The sequence below is a fragment of the Lissotriton vulgaris genome, chromosome 1_1 (genome assembly GCF_964263255.1).
Source record: "Lissotriton vulgaris chromosome 1_1, aLisVul1.2, whole genome shotgun sequence".
NCBI classification, from domain to species: domain Eukaryota; kingdom Metazoa; phylum Chordata; class Amphibia; order Caudata; family Salamandridae; genus Lissotriton; species Lissotriton vulgaris.
Window position 1 is genome coordinate 1,672,236,635 of NC_141685.1, and position 16,737 is coordinate 1,672,253,371.

General features: G+C 43.9%; 1 protein-coding gene across 1 annotated transcript in view; it reads right to left on the reverse strand.

The window, feature by feature from the left end:
- LOC147751045 (collagen alpha-1(XIV) chain-like) overlaps positions 1-15,331 on the reverse strand; it is a 525,617-nt gene extending 510,286 nt beyond the window's left edge. The window contains exon 1 of the mRNA XM_086932176.1: positions 15,206-15,331. The gene's annotated coding sequence lies outside the window, so the exon portion shown is untranslated. The remainder of the gene's footprint in view (positions 1-15,205) is intronic.
- Between the last annotated feature and the right edge of the window lie 1,406 nt (positions 15,332-16,737).

The window sequence follows — 16,737 nt, forward strand, 5'->3', positions numbered from 1 at the left end:
TGTCAGTAAAGTGTTTATTTGGTCTGAAATCCCCGGGGAATTGTATAGCGGGTGGTGAGTAGAATCCATCCCGCGCAGAGGTCGCTTGTTGTGAGTTATTAGTGCATGGTTAGGAAAAACTGGAAGCGCTAATTAGGATTCTCGGTTGTATTTGAATAATTGATAGCTACGAGTCCTTTGTATAAAACTTCCATTGTGATATCACCTAGTAAGGGTCACGTACGGAAGGAGTAATAGGGTCTCCGAAGCTTGACTGGTAAGCAAGGTAGTTCGCTGGTGAAAGCCTGACTTAGTACATATCCCGGAAAGAAGTGGATAAGTCAGGAGAGTAGCAGGTTCTATATTGCTCGTGTGAGGGGTTAGGCAGAGAAGTCTACCCGAAGTGAATGAAAAGTAGACAGAAGTGGTTTACTTGTAGCGAAAGAAAAACTTTCTCTCTTTTTAGAACACTCAGACACAGCGGCGAACGTTACGTGTTGTTGATTAAGTTTAGCACTTGCACTTTAAGAAAAATTCAAAGTTTCCGTTACCTTGTGAGGAAGGGAGTCAGTCGGAAGGCTGCTCTGACGTCACTCCGTGCCGCGCTGGTATTGGTCAAGACAGCGGGCGTGTAGTGAAGCTGAAATTGTAAAGGAGGGGTGAGTGCCGGAGCGTGAGACCGCGTCTCGCGAAAGGCCGCGCACCCATTGGACAAGGGTTTTTGTAATCACTGTGTTGATTGGTTGTCGCGAAATAAAAGTCGCGCTAGCATTGGAAGCACAAAGGTAAACAAAATTAATCAAGCCGAGTTAGAAGCTAGTCTGGAAAGGTGTATGTGGTATCCTGAATTCCTGCCTAATCCTCAGAATCTAGGTTTTTATAAGGAGCAGATGCTAAGAGGTAGACCTTACAATATGTACGGAGGAAAGAGAAAATTGTCATTTGCCGAAAAGATTAAAAACTATTTCAAGAAAGACAAGCCCATACGAACTAGGGAGGGTGTGATAATTCCGCCTCCAAATACTCCCGCCTCCTTCATGATGTTTGATAAAGGGTACCATACCTGTGTATGGTTGGAAAATTGGGTGAGGTACACAGAAGACGATGGAGTCTTAGCATTTCCCCTTAATGGTACTTTTAATGGTAGGATCCTGTTTAACTTAAGAACCCGAATGAATGAATTGCATCCCCGACCTAGATTAACTCAATATGAAGCATTAGAGGAATGGGAAATTGAAGCGCTAGAACGAGACAGACCCCGAATGGATAAGGGAGTGAGTAAGTGGTATCCAAAGGTCCAAAAAGAATCTAAAGAGAAAAAGATGCAACAGTGGAGACAGAATATGATGGTTGAGGGACTGTTTCCAATGTTTGGGGTACTCGAAGAGGGGAAAGGAAAATGTACGGAGAAAACACGCCACTTAATGGCTATGGGGGACTCCGAAGATGAGCACCTAGAAGATTTATTGATGAAAAACCCACCTCCCTATGTTGCGGAATCAGAATCTTTGGGTTCCCAAAACCCGTTTTCTAAATATCCTAGATGTAGGAGGGCCAGTGAGACAGATGGAACCGGTACAGAGAGTAAAGCCAGTGATAGTGATGGGTTCTGCAGACCTAGTTCCGCGGTCCCAAATTACTAACCTTTTGGGGAAGACCGACCAAGTTTGGTCCTTCCGACTGCCCCAAATATCTACCCTACATTGGTGCCCCAAGTAATGCATGACAATTCTTCAGAAAGGGTTTTGCGTGAGCGAGAAAAGGAAGCCCTGAACAAACAGCGAATTGATTTAATTCAGACCATAGCCCAGATACATCCCAGTCCGGATTCGCTGACTATCCCAGTAACTATTGGTCCTGCTATACCTCTTTATGGGGATAGACTGACTAGTCCCAGAACTCCTATTATAACTCCAATTGTACCAACCCCTATTATTCCTCCCCCAAGAAAAGAGCCGCTCATAGTCGATGATCAAGAAAGTGAATGTGAGTCTGTAATCTCCTTAATGGATCTGCCTATTAGGGAACCTGGAACCAGTATACCAAGGGCAAGAAATCAGGCTAGGACAAAAGAGTGCCTGATTGAAACCACTTCAGGGGTCAGGAGTGCCACTGTAGTTTCTCCCGAAGAATTGGATAGATGGACCAAAGAGTTAGAAAAAGACACTCCCCAACCGAAACCCTTAGAAATCTATAAACTAAGAATAGAAATAGAAGAACTAATGGCCGGTAATGTAGGATTGGACAGGTTAAACTCCTTTAGTGAAGACGAGTTACTGTTTATCAGCAAAAACCTTACCCGGAACACTAGGTTGCTCCATGAGAGATTAATGGACACTGCCGCTGACATGGGAATTGATGTTAGTCGATCCAAAGTCCTACAGAAATCTTACCGAGCAGATTTTTCCGACAAAGACTTAGAGAACATGAATGTGTCAGGAAAACAAACCCAAATAAAAGAATTACTGAAAATCCTGCAGAAATGGGGGGATGTAGAAAAATGGAAAACCCGGTGGGCAAAGAAAAAGGAAGACAGTAGGGCTAAACCCCAGGCTTCAGAATACGTACTCAAAGAAGTAGGTCCCGCAGAGAAATTGTGTCCCATGAGAGAGGTCCCTGGGGGAAAATATGTCCATGTTCCTTGGTCCCGACAAGATATTGTGTCATTTACTAATGACTTTCCAAAACTGCAGGAGAAGCCAGTCGACTGGTACAGACAAGTCAAACGCTTCATAAAGGTTCAGAAATGTCTCCTGAAAGACCTGGATGGGTTTTTCGACATTGTGGTGCCTGTAGATTTGTGGACCGAATGCAAAATTAAAATTAATTGGCCCAATGATGAATATGAGAGAGACGCCAAAACTGGAGCTCCCTCACCTGAGGTAATGAGGAAATATGACCAAGTCATACAATACTTGAAGAAAAAGGTACCCGCAAAGGAAACTGATTGGACCCGGATAGATAGAACTACCCAAGAGCGTGATGAAACTGTCCACTCATTTTATGAAAGGTTACTCCAGGTGTTCAAAACTTACAGTGGAATCGATAACGTAGACATGAAGGATATGACCCATTTCAGTTACCGATTCGTGTTAGGATTGAGACCTGAAATATCCCAGTGGATTCGAAATAATAAAATCAGCTGGCAAGGTAAGCCCATAGATGACGTCCTCAAGTATGCCAAGTACTGTGAAGATGAGATAGAAAACAAGAAGAAAGCTCTCAAAGAGAAGGTTATGTGGGCACAAGTAAAATTGGCGGAACAGCAAGAAAAACAGTTAAGTAAATTGAATAATAATAATGCACAAAATCCCACTGCTGGGGGAGGAGGGAAACCTCGGGTAAAAATGAGTCGGGAAGAGGCCATGAAGAAATTTCCCTGTCACGGGTGCGGTCAGATAGGGCATTGGAGAGACGAGTGTCCACAGTTGCTGGCTGGTAATGCCCCCGTAAATGGTTTAAATCCACAGGTGCAGAGAGAGGGGACACGGAAGAACCATCCACAGGTAAAGCAGCCTCCGTTGCCTCGCGCTCCTAGACAGAATTATAAAAATCAGGCTCAGCAGAATGAAAGGGCCGAGGTGTGGGAAGGAGAGAATGAAAGGAATGCAGCAACTTCACAGTATTTGTTAAACGATTCTTTCCTCTGTGATGATCAATACTGACGGGGCCTGAGGGGGGAGGACAAGGAGTGCGTACTTGGCGCCTCCTTACCGGTAGACCAGACAGGTCCATACATCGAAGGAAAGGTTGAGGGAAAAGACGTCACCTTTTTATTGGACACTGGTGCTACCCGTTCCACTGTGAGAACCGTGGATGTTCCTAACCTACCCCTCTCGGGAGAAGCCATCCAAGTAGTGGGTGTTTCAAATCAAATAATCAGTACTCCTGTAACTGAACCCATGGAGATTTCCATTGGAAATTTCAAGGAGATGCACAGATTTGTGGTCTGTGACTCCAGTCCTGTGAACCTGCTAGGACGAGATTTGTTGTGCAAAATGAACTGTACCATCTTTTGCACACCAAACGGCGTCGAAATTCAGACCCCAGACGAAGATAGCCTGTACAAATTGATGTTACTAAAATCAGACACAGAAATTAAACTCCTGTCCATTGAGGACTTACCTGAAGAACTACAGCAAAAGGTGGTACCTGAAGTGTGGGATTTCACTGGGAAAGATGTAGGTTTAATGGCAAATGTAGACCCAGTTAAAATAGCAATAAAATCCAATGCTGTTTACCCAAGAACAAGACAGTACAAAATGAGTGCAGAAGTAAAAGCGGGAGTCGCAACTGAAATAAACAGGTTGCTTGAAGCAAACATCATACAGGAAGTAATGGGCAGTCCCTGTAATTCGCCCATAATTGGAATTAAAAAGCCTAGCGGTAAGTACCGGGTAGTGCAGGACCTGCGCAAGGTAAACCAGATTGTTGTACCTTGCTGTCCCATTGTGCCCAACCCCGCAGTGATACTGTATCAGATTCCTTGGAATGCGGAATGGTTCACTGTCATTGACTTGTGTCATGCATTCTTTTCCATCCCATTGCATCCCGAAAGCAAATTCCTTTTTAGTTTTGAATTTGACGGCCATGTCTATGTCTGGAATCGTGTCCCCCAGGGGTACACTGAAAGTCCATCGATTTTCAACCAGATCCTAAAGAAATGCCTTGAATCATTAGTACTGCCAAAGGAGTCTGTTTTGGTACAGTACATATATGACCTTCTGGTGGCGTCCAAAAGTCAATCTGACTGTGTCATTGATACCATTGCCTTGTTGAATCACCTAGGCAAGGGAGGACATCAAGTGTCGCCAGACAAACTCCAGTTCTGTAAAAACTCAGTGAAATATCTGGGGCACCAGATAGAAAAAGGAATCCGAAAAGTTACTACAGAAAGGATCAAAATAATTCGAGTAATGGAACTACCCAGAACCCAGAAAGAAGTAAGGATGTTCCTAGGAGTTATAGGATACTGCAGACAATGGATTGTGGGATTCGCAGCTCTAGCCAAACCCTTGATAAAAATGACCAAGAAGGGAGTGGAACATCCAGTTAGTTGGGACGATGAAAGCATGAACGCATGGGTGAAATTGAGAAATTGCCTGTGCTCAGCCCCTGCCTTAGGAATGCCTGACTATTCCAAGAACTTCGAACTGTTCTGTGATACAAGAGACAATTGTGCACTCTCAGTCCTAACCCAAGAACATGGGCTGAATAGGCGTCCAGTGGCCTACTTTTCGGCCACTCTGGATCCAGTGGCTGCTGGATTACCCGGATGCCTGAAAGCAGTAGCTGCTACCTGTGCAAGTCTAGAACAGAGTGAAACCATTGTTATGGGACATCCTGTCACTGTATATGTTCCGCATTCAGTTGTGATCTTACTGACCCGAACCAAGACCCAGTATCTCACACCTAGTCGGCTGACTAAGTATGAGAGAATTCTTATAGGTGCTGAAAATGTAATCATCTCCAGGTGTAACATATTGAACCCCGCAACTCTGTTGCCCATTCCCATAGATATTGAAGAAGATGAGGTTGAACATAATTGCATGGACCTAACTGAATTCAGCACCAAGCCCCGTCCTGATATCAAAGAAATAGCCTTAATTGATGAGGATCTAATGATGTTTGTAGACGGCTCATGTTTAAGACATGAGGATGGAGGTCTGAGTGCTGCCTATGCTGTAGTTACGTTGGAGACAATCTTGGAAGCATCCTACCTGTGCGATGTAAAATCTGCCCAAGTAGCAGAATTAATCGCATTGACAAGAGCTTGTAAACTGGGAAAAGGCAAAAGGATAACTGTTTTTACTGACCGCCAGTACTGTTATGGGGTTGTTCATGACTTCGGCCAACTATGGTTACAAAGAGAATTCATGACTTCCTCAGGTACCCCTATCAGAAATGGAAAGGTGGTACAGAACTTACTGGAAGCGATCCAATTACCCCAAGAATTGGCTGTGGTTAAGTGTGCGGCTCACAGATCTGGAAATGATGATGTGACAGCCGGAAACCGATACGCTGACCAAATTGCCCAATATTGCTCCCGATACAAAATGTCCCTAAAAATCAATTTATGGGGAGGTGGAAACAGCTGCCAACTTATGATGTTTGAAGGTGTGTCTACCTGGGAGGAATTGAAAGACTTACAACAGGCAACAGGACAGGAAGAAAAAGACAGGTGGGAAAGGGATGAATGTACACCGAGAGATGAGGATGGTGTTATGGTTTACAAAACTGGTGTGCCTGTATTACCAGACAGTCTAGTAGCCCCAATGGCTAGGATTATACATGAAGACACGCATATTGGGAGAGATGCCATGTGCCGCATGTTTAACAAGGTATTCCGTAATACAAAATTCAGGAACACAGCAGAAAAACTTTGCCAGAGGTGCCTAGTGTGCCAGCAGTTTAACGCAGGAAAGAGGACAGTAGTGGAACAAAGTACGATTGGAAAGGCAGAAGGGCCCTTTATCAGGATGCAGGCGGACTTTATCCAGTTGCCCATGTGCAAAGGATACAGATTCGTCCTGGTCATAGTTTGCCTGTTTTCTAGGTGGGTGGAGGCCTACCCAGCAAAGAAAAATGACGCCATAACTGTAGCCAAGCTATTACTTAGAGAGTTGATACCTAGATTTGGAATTCCAGAGACCATTGAAACAGACCAAGGTGGGCATTTTTCTAACGAAATCCTCAAAGAACTCTGTAAAGCATTTAAAATGGAGCAAAGGTTGCACTGTGCGTATCATCCAGAGGCTTCTGGAATAGTTGAACAAGTGAATGGCACCATCAAGTCCAGACTGGCGAAAGTGTGTAATTCCACCAAAATGAACTGGATAGAAGCTTTGCCCCTTGTGCTGATGAGTTTGAGAAGTATTCCAAACCGAAAAACAGGCCTAAGTCCCCATGAAGTACTAATGGGAAGAGTAATGCGACAGGCATGGGTACCTGGATACAAACTGCTAAGTATTTCTGATGATTTAGTGCTAGAATACTGCAGGCAGCTGGGTGACCAAGTGCGTTCTATCTCTCACCAGATTGGAGAGACTGCTGTCGAATGGCCTACATCTCCAGCACATAATCTGAAACCAGGTGATTGGGTGGTGTTAAAGAAACACACCCGGAAGAGTTGCCTTAAACCAAAGTGGGAAAAGCCGAGGCAAGTGATCCTTGTAACCACAACTGCTGTAAAGTGTGCGGGCGTACCGAAGTGGATCCATGCCAGCCATACGAAGCCAGTGACAGGAGAAAACGCGACTGAAGCTGAAGGTAGCGCAGCTGAGGAGACTCCAGAAGAGAGTCCAGATCCCGCTGACATCGAACTACCGAGCTCAAGTCAAGACGTTGAGTGGTTCTCTGCCGACGACCAAGTTCTTGATCCAATAAGAACCCGAAAATATTCTTACCTAGATAGTGAGTGGGATAGTGAAGGTGAGACAGAATTAGAGGACGAAGGTCAGGTCATCAAAACCCACAACAAACCTGATCAGGAAATAGGCCAAGTAGGGACAGACCAAGTCATTGACACTCATCCTGAAACTTCAGAAACTGGAAAGGGACAGATAGTGGTTAAAGCTGCGGTTCATGCGGAAGAAAATCAAGAGATCGAAGTGCATGAACAGGAACAGATAGAAATAGACGAACGTGTTCAGGAAGCAGAGTCCAGATCACCTGAAACTAAAGATCAAATACAAAGTAGACCTGAACAAGGCCAGCTTAGAGACCAGGCAGAAGAAACTTATGAAAGACCTGGAACTAGTCAGACAGGAAGGGAAATAGACACTGTCGAAATAAGAGTGCCACAACGAAGCGAAAACAAGAGAGTTCACGAGGAAGGTCAAGTTTCCTCGACCACTAAAAGCCACAAGAAAAAGAGTGAACCCCGATACATAAAAAGACTGAGACTAAGAATCAAGACAGTCGAAGAAAAACTAGAAGACCGAAAGAGGGCTGCCCGTGAAAGGAAAGAAGCCCGAGTCCAGTCCAACTGACGAAGCTCACGAGTAAAGAAACAAAACAAATTGTATCGGAGCCCTGAATGGACTTACTTGGTGTTGGAAGAAATTGACGAACCCAACAACAGTGGCAAAAGTGACGAAGAGTCAATTACTGATCGGAGCTCTGACGAAGACCCTCCGTGAGGCAAGCCTGAGTAAGCCTCTGGTATAAAGAAACAAAGAGGGGTTAGAAAAACCACCTGTTAGCCAAAAATGTCTGATTCAAGTGTAAATGGAAGATCCAAATTTAGTTGTTGTAAAACCTGCTGTAAAGTATGTTTTTGTAGTATAGCTGTACTGATAATAATATGGATAGGACTAACAGTTTTTATACCTTTTATGATAAGTAAAGACCCTAACTTGTACCCCACTAACCCAGAGACTCTAGACACAGAGACTGTACCGACTGAAGAAACACCACAAAGTGTAGAAAGACGTGACAATGCTGTTGTACTAAGACAAACACGACCTAACTTAGATGCATCAGATGAGGGTGGACTACATTTTCACAAAATGAAAAACAGAACTCAGCTAAATGTCTTCGCTAATCTTTTAGTGCACTATGTAGAAGCTATGGAAATAGAAGATTGTTACGTATGCATGAAGCTACCTACTTCTGTAGCTGAAGGCGTGACATATCACCATTTACACCTGACTTATGGAATTTCCTGTAGTATATTAGCAAGCTTATTTTATAGAAGCACTTTACAGTACTATTACTCAAACACTGACGTGATCTTTTCAGAACTTCCTGTTCGAGGAAACCTGAACATTGTACATATTAGAAGCGAGGTAACCCGTTATATGGGAGAATATTTCCTGACCATAGGTGACATAGACTTAAATGAAGCTAGAGAAAATAATCTGACCTGTTCCTTACAAGAGCAGGAAAAGATGTTCCTGAAAATGGCAGAAAGAAGGAGGGAGAAATTTCAGAAAAAGGCTAATGATGAAAAAGATAGAATCCCTAGATGGGCAGAGAATATGGAAAGCACCTCAGAAGGCGAAGCTAGTCCTGCATTGTTGCTGGATTTTGAACGGAAAGGGAAACTCTGTCTTCATAGAGAAAAGACTAGTTATTATAACAATATATTCATTGGTTCCAGCGAGTGTGAACATAATTACAAGGTAATTGGAGGTTGGGGATTCAAAAATGGGTCAGAACCTGTGTTTCCCGGAATTTATTATATATGTGGAAACAAGGCTTATTTCAAATTGCCAGATCACTGGTATGGAAGCTGCTACTTTGGCATTGTTTTCCCGAGAATATACCATGTGAACAATGCTGCTGGAAGCAATGAAGATACTAATGGCTTAGTGCGTAGTAAACGTGAAAGTGTAGGAGAAATTATAGGTGATATATTTAGTGCACTGATACCTGGAATGGGGGTAGTTCTGAATACTCACCGTATCTGCAAATTATCTACAGTAGTAGATCGGTTATCAACTGACACTGCTGCTGGATTCCTGCTGGTCAATACTGAAATGGTTGCGATCAGATCAATGGTTTTACAGAATCGCCTTGCTCTTGACACCTTATTGCCAAAAGAGGGCGGAGTCTGCAGGATGCTGAAGGCGCAACATTGTTGCACCTACATACCTGATAAAAGTGTTGAAATTAAGAAATATGTAAGGAACATAACTAATTTGGAAAAGGAACTCAAACCATTGGAGGTTGATAGTGCCTGGACGAGACTGACTGATGGTCTCTCCTCTGTAGGTAGTTGGTTCTCTAACTTGGGTAAAAGTCTTTTATGGAAAATACTGATGCCAATAGCTGGAATAGGTATGGTTGTACTGATTATATTTATCTGCTGCAAATGTCAAAAATGCAAAAAGAAATACACAGTGAACAAAAGAGGAGTGAAGAGAAATGTTGATGAGCTAGAATTAGAAGAATTGAAAAACGAGATTTACAAGAGAGCTAAAAGCTTTCACCCTAATAAGGATGCAGGAAGAAAGCTCAACAACAAGTTTGTTGAAATGGAGATGAATGATATGCAAGAATGAAGTTGGCATCTGTTTCCATTTATAGTGATGATAGTAAATATCATCAAAGAGGGGATTGATGGAGCAAGGATTCGCACGTAAAGCGACTTGCTCTCATTCATGAACCTCGTCTAACCTTTAATAAGTATTAACCAATCCTGTCCGTTTTAATTTTCACTTTTTCCAATACACGCGGGTGCCCGAGAGAAGCTCGCATCTATGTTTATTAATCGTAATGATGCTTGCACTACTGAATGGCCGCTTCGCAGAAATCCAGTCTGCGCATGCGTCGTTCATACTCACGTGATGTGACGCACTCGCATTTTGGAGGGATGAATTTGCTTATGCGCATTGTTGCTGAAAATGGCCGCTTGTCCCTAACCATGCTCTCTGCTAGCTCTTGCTGCTTTTGCATATCTGTCTTTTCCGCATTAACCCTCAATGCTATAGATATTACACAGTAAGGGGTGCAGTGAAGCTTATTCATGGTAGACAGTGTATTCATTTTTTCTGTGTTTCTAATTTGTTTTCGCTTACTTTTCATGAACCGCGTATCTGGGGGCCTGGGAGTTGGGGAGCTGCGCCATTTTAGAAGCCCATGTGGACCTGGTCACCTGACCTGAGGACCGGGCCTTGCATCCGTGGAAATCAGCCAGCTGGCTACCGAAGCTGAGATGCTCCTGGGAACCTGCCCCATAACCCAGAGAGGAGAAGCTGAATTTCACCTTTAACTGCTACATTTGTTTCTCTCTACTGTGTATGCTATTGTACTCTTCTACACGTATGCCTGGGAACAGGAATTTAAGGGGTGGATACTGTCATTTGCATATTAAAACATGGGAACGTAGAATTTAGGAGGTGACAATGATCTAACCACCTCTCTTGACCAATCGAAAGAAGGGACCTTGTCACTTGCAACTTTCATGGGTGGTCTAGGGGTCCCAAAACAGTATAACTAGCCTAGTTTAGCTTAGAGAAATTGTCCGACTTGTCCGAGTAGCTGACCTGTCACTGACCCTACGAACTCTATAGGTGATTGATACAGAGAGCTGTGGAGCACTCTGTCCGTATTTTCCACAAACTCCAAGGGGTGGAAATTAGTCCTAAGTGCTGGCGAAGCACTTTGCTGGGAGACTCGAAAACCCAATCGGGGTTATTGGATTCCGTGCAGAGAGGGGGTAACGCAGGCGTTGCATCCGAAGCTGCAGTTGTTGGTCGTGCCCTTTGATGAGCCCAGTCCTGACCCAAAACCTGAGGGGTATCCTGTCCTGACTGTCCATGAGCTGTACCTGCTCGCCTACTGGCATTCTGAATCCTTGAGGGTCCTTGTCCCCGCCTATTCCCAAACTGACCCGTGGCCAGGGTTAGTCCTCATTCTGTCCTAGGTAAATATATATGTGGGAGTCCGTCTAAACTATCCTCTTACTTTTTCTCTTCTTAATAAAGCACTCTTGCAAGTGTCTTTTTCAATTCACCTTAAAGTGACTTTTATGCAATTGTTTATTAGTAATGTTCCACTTTTTCCCTTACCTTTAGGATATTATTAAACTGACTGTTTATTTAGCTTGTTCCATTTTTTCCCTTCCCTTTAGTATGGTTGCTGTGAACTTAGTAAGAATAGCATAAGTTTTAGGAATTTGTTAAGAATATTAACGCATCCATTAGGTCCTTCTCCCCTGCCTTAGTTTAAATTCTTACTGATATAGCATGTTCCCTAATGCTCATACCCTGTAAATGTTCCCTAGTACTCTATGGTGCTTGCCTTAATCCATAGCTACATTCTGGTTTTGATTCTGATAATTGATGTTCTAATTTGTATTTGCCTGTTACTCCTGGCATCTTCATTTTAAACTAACTTCATATAAACTTTCAAAACTCCATCAGGTGTCTGTGGTCATTTCATATCACCAAGTATTATTAAATGTACGGAATGTATAAGGTATTCTACTCTTTTTAGGAATCTTACTGCCTGTCCACTGCTCGCTCCTGAATCCATCAGGAGTAATGTGCCTGTGGTAAGTCAGGTACATGAATAGTAAGTGGTGAGAAGAGTCACCCCCTGAATTACTCATAGTAGCGTGTAAGAGAAAATCACCCGGTTCACGAAAATTCAGTCATCATATGCACGCCAGGGCCCAGTGCGTGGGAAAATTGGTAAAATAGTGACCCGGGGGAACTGCGGGCTCTATCACCTCCACTCTATGCTCCTCCACTCTATGACCCTCCAATTTATGACCCTTCACTCAACGATCCTCCATTCCACTCTACGACTCTCAACTTCACTCTATGACACTCCCCTCTGTGACAATCTATGTCACTCCATGACACTCCACTCTACGACTCTCCAGTCAACAACAATCCACTCCTGTCTATGAGATTCTACTCTATGACACTTTATGCCCCTCTACTCTTCTACACTATACTCTACTCTGTGCCACACTATGACATTCTATTCTACGACATTCCATGCCACGTTACTCTACTCTACGCCACTCCATGCTATGATATGTAACTCCACTGTATGGCACTTCACTCCATTCTACTCTACGCCACTCCACTCTATGGCACTCCACTCTACTCTGCTTCACTTTATGATACTTTACTCCACTCTACGCTATGCCACTCTATGATACTCCACTCTACACCCCTCCACTCTATGCCCCTCCACTATGTGCCTCTACCATCTATGCCCATCCACTCTTCGCCCCTCCACTCATTGCCCTTCCACTCTACACGATTCCAGTGTACTCCACTCTGCTGTACTCTGGTCTATGACACCCCACTCCATGACACTTCACTCTACTCTACGACATTCGACTCCTCTTTGCCAGTCCATTCCAAGCCACTCTCCTACGCCACTGACTTTTAACCATGCTGAACAGCAGCCAAGCTGGGTATACCATGGCTAAAACACATTGGCAAAGCCAATAGCTCTTGCATAGGTGAGACCTGTTGGCTTTGCCAATGCTTGTTGCAAGAAGTTCTCATGCTTTAGCACATTAACCTCCCCAGTTAAAACATCAATGGTGATGAACTATAAGCACAGCTGACTTAGGCTTCACCTAAACCAGTGACCTCAGGTGACCACGCCCCTGTGCCTGCTGTTCACCGCGTGTCTCATGGATGGTCCGAGCAATGACCAACCAATAGGAGCCTGGTGCCAGGGTCTGGAAAAAAGCAGCACTTTTCATTTTTTTAAATTGACGATGTGTAACCAATGATTGCTTACACAGCTAATTATAAAAACTCAATGATGTCTCAAAACAATATCAAAAATAATGCATAGTTTACACCACTAAAGGGGAGAGTAGCAATAGGTTGAGGTGAATATCGGAGTAAACGTGATCAAATGCTGGACTAGACCATTACAGCGTGTGCAAACAACATTCTGACGTAAGTATCTAACAAGTTGCCTCATCTCACTGAGCTTTCCCATCTCTGCAGGGCTCTGCGTGTAACTTGTGAGTTATGTGGAACTGAAGGGCTTCTCAGCCTTTCATCCTTTTAAGGTCGGGCTCTGCGTGTAACGTGAGTTTTACGGTGGAACTGAAAGTCGTCTCAGCCTTTCATCCTTTTACGGTCGGGCTCTGCGTGAAATGTGCACCCTGCGGATGGGTGATAATAACTGCGCCCGTTATTTTTAACGCCAAGCGACAGTTCATCTGGAGTGTGCACTCTGGAAATGTGTGTGCAATAATCTCATGCGTTGATGAGATCACACGTGTGCGGAAGACATGGTACATGACAATATGAGACAATTAAATTATCCCTCCATAGCTCCAGCTCAAAGATAAACATAATTCGCGTCACATTCTCTAGGTCATAGCAGAGATTAGGATACACTGGTTCGCGACACAAATTCCCCAAAAACACACAGTGGGAGCTATAATGCAGCAGTGCACACTTCAGCTGGACAGCTCTAGGCAACCCCAGTTTGGGGCAAGAAGGAGACTGAAGGTAAAGTCGTTGTCCAGGATCACACAATTTGTGGAAAGCTCGTCTTCTGATTCAACAGCAGGTTACGAGACCGCGAGAGCTCTCTTAACTCATCTGTCCTCATTGCAGGAGCATGTCTTCCATTCAATCTCATCAAACCCCAGTTATAACCAGCCTTGAGAGTGACGTAAAAACCCAACCCTCACTTCGTACAAATAGAAGTATTTTTATTTAAAAAGTCAAACATATTTGCTTGTTTCCCATATTAGATTCTTTGCTAAAGTAGTCGCATGGAACAGATCACAGCCTCCACAGAATCAACTCTTTTATACATTTTATTTTACGTATTGTGATTGTTTCCGCCTAAAAAAAGTTGGCTTGTAAAACTAGATATAAAATAAAATAGCACTTTGGAAAATAGCGCCTCTAAAATGTATTGTACAACAAGAAATAGAGCATTGAAAAATAGCGCAAGTAAACTGCAATATGCGCCAACATAGAGCACAGAAAAACTAGCTACAACTATGAAAACGTTCATATCAACATAGCGCATAGAAAATAGCGCCAATGAACAGACTTGCATATTAAAATAGTACGTTGAAAAATACTTCTGTAAAATTGTTCACCCGTCAAGCTAGTGCCTTGAATAAAAACTTTGCAACACCTCAAAATAGCGAATTGAATGACAGCGTGAAGAAGTCAACGTAGACACCAAAAGAGCGCATTGAAAACAGTGATAAATAAAAACATTATTTATCAAGATAGTACATTGAAAAATAGCTCAAATGAAGGCACACACCTCACAATAAAGGACCGAAATCAATGCAATGAAACCAGCGTATGCAGAAAGGTGTCATGTGAGATTAAGTACGCGCGGTATTCACAAATACATTTAGAACTAAAGTTGAGGACAGTAAATTATCTTATTTTGAAAACGATACGGGATGGCCACCGTTACCTTTAAAGGTTACAGGCTGCACGCTCTAATTCTCAACGAACACTTTTTCAATGCGCAGTTTTAATATGTACTTATTTCGCAAGCGCGATGTTGCAATGCGCTATTGGATGTACACCATTATCCGAAAACTAATGATAAAATAAGCTTTAATGCGCAGAGGATACGCACATTTTCTGCTTCCTAAAGAAATTACTTTTGTCTTTTTCCATGTTCATTTTTTTTTCTTCTGTCCTACTTAGTTCGCACTCTAAAAACATGCAAGAATTCAATGAGAAATGCGTGCCCTCGAGCGTGGAAAGTTTCCTGCTCCACGCGCGCAATTGCGCACGAGAGTGCGATCCCTTACCTGCCTCGGATGCGTGCATGTCGGGGCCCGAGACTGCCTTCCTTGCTGTCTTCACACTGCCGAGCGCCTCTCTTAAAGTGCCCCGTTGCTAAAGTGCTGTCCAGTCCCGAGCGCTGTCCCCCACCGCCAGGGGTCCTCTGCAGCAGATGTTTACAGATGTGCAGCGCTGCTGTCTGGTGCTGGGACGGGCTGGAGTGGCTCTGTCATGCAGATGAGGGGGAGTTTTCGGCAGGTTTAGGGTGGAGCTCTGAGTGGGGGTTCCTCCCCGTCTGCCCCCACCCAGGCACACTCTATCCTTTGATATTTCTGGGATGACTGACAGTGACATTCCCTGGAAACTTCAGGGCACTTTGTAAGGAATGCAGAGGCACCCTTTAAACGGAGGAGAACCCCCTGGGGCCCAGGAAAGTTGGTGCAAGTGGTCTCAGGTTGACAAAGCTCCCTGTCAGCAGAGCGAAGGGGCGAGGAACAAGCAGACAAGCGCGCAACTCGGCCCTGCAACCGGCAGCAACCTGAGAGCAGAAACTGTACCTGGAGGGCCTAGTGTGGGAAGTAACACCCTCCGAGAAGATAGAACGACCCAGAGAGAAGGTTTTTCATCGTATCAACGTCATAGAGATGAACATTGCAAGTTGTCGATATCCTATATTGCAGGGGAGCGTCCCACTCAATTTAGAATGTAAACTCATTTTCTGTTTGCAATTGTAGAAGTTTTCATAATAACTATATAGCGGCGTTTTACACTGATCAATTTTGTTATTACGAGGCATAATGTGTTTTTTTTGTCACGAAGTCATTCATTTTGTCATAAACCGAATAGAGTTTTTTTCACCAACCCCTTCGTTTTCTCCACATGCCGGCCAGTCCTTATTACCCCATCTGGAGGGGTGAATCTCAAAGGCGATGCTTTTGAGGTACACAACAAAAGCACTCCATAGTGGGCTCACAATGTGCACGTACTGCTTCCAACTGTAACAACTCCCAATGAGATAGACAACTGAGATTAGTGTGGTATAAGCAAGGGTGTAGCCTTTTATTAACATCTTCACGTGATAGCAGTGGAAATGATATCATAGTTAAGCATAAATCATTGTTATGGGAATAGAGGATGTAAGAGCAGCAAAAGACATCGTTATGAGAATACAGTACGAACAATTAGGAAAACAGCTCAAAGATTGTGCAGGCAAGACACCATTTACCTCCACCTCCCATAACAGCACAACTCTACAGAATGCGAACGCGTCAGCAGGCCCCTTGCCTTATCCATCACTCACACCCTCAACCAAGGCATCTAGGGCATACCTTAGTGGCAACTTCCCCTCCATCAATCAGAGAGATGGTCAATACCCGTAATTCCACACCAACACATACAGAGGGGCAACGCATAGCACTTCAGCCCTGACGGGGTATCTGTCGGCAAATCCCCCAAAATGTTCAAATCCAGGCATCCCGGGCTAGGGCAGAAAGGTCCAGGAGCACCAGCAGGTCAGTCCCCCCCTACTGCCTGCCCAGTGCCCACACAAATCAACCAC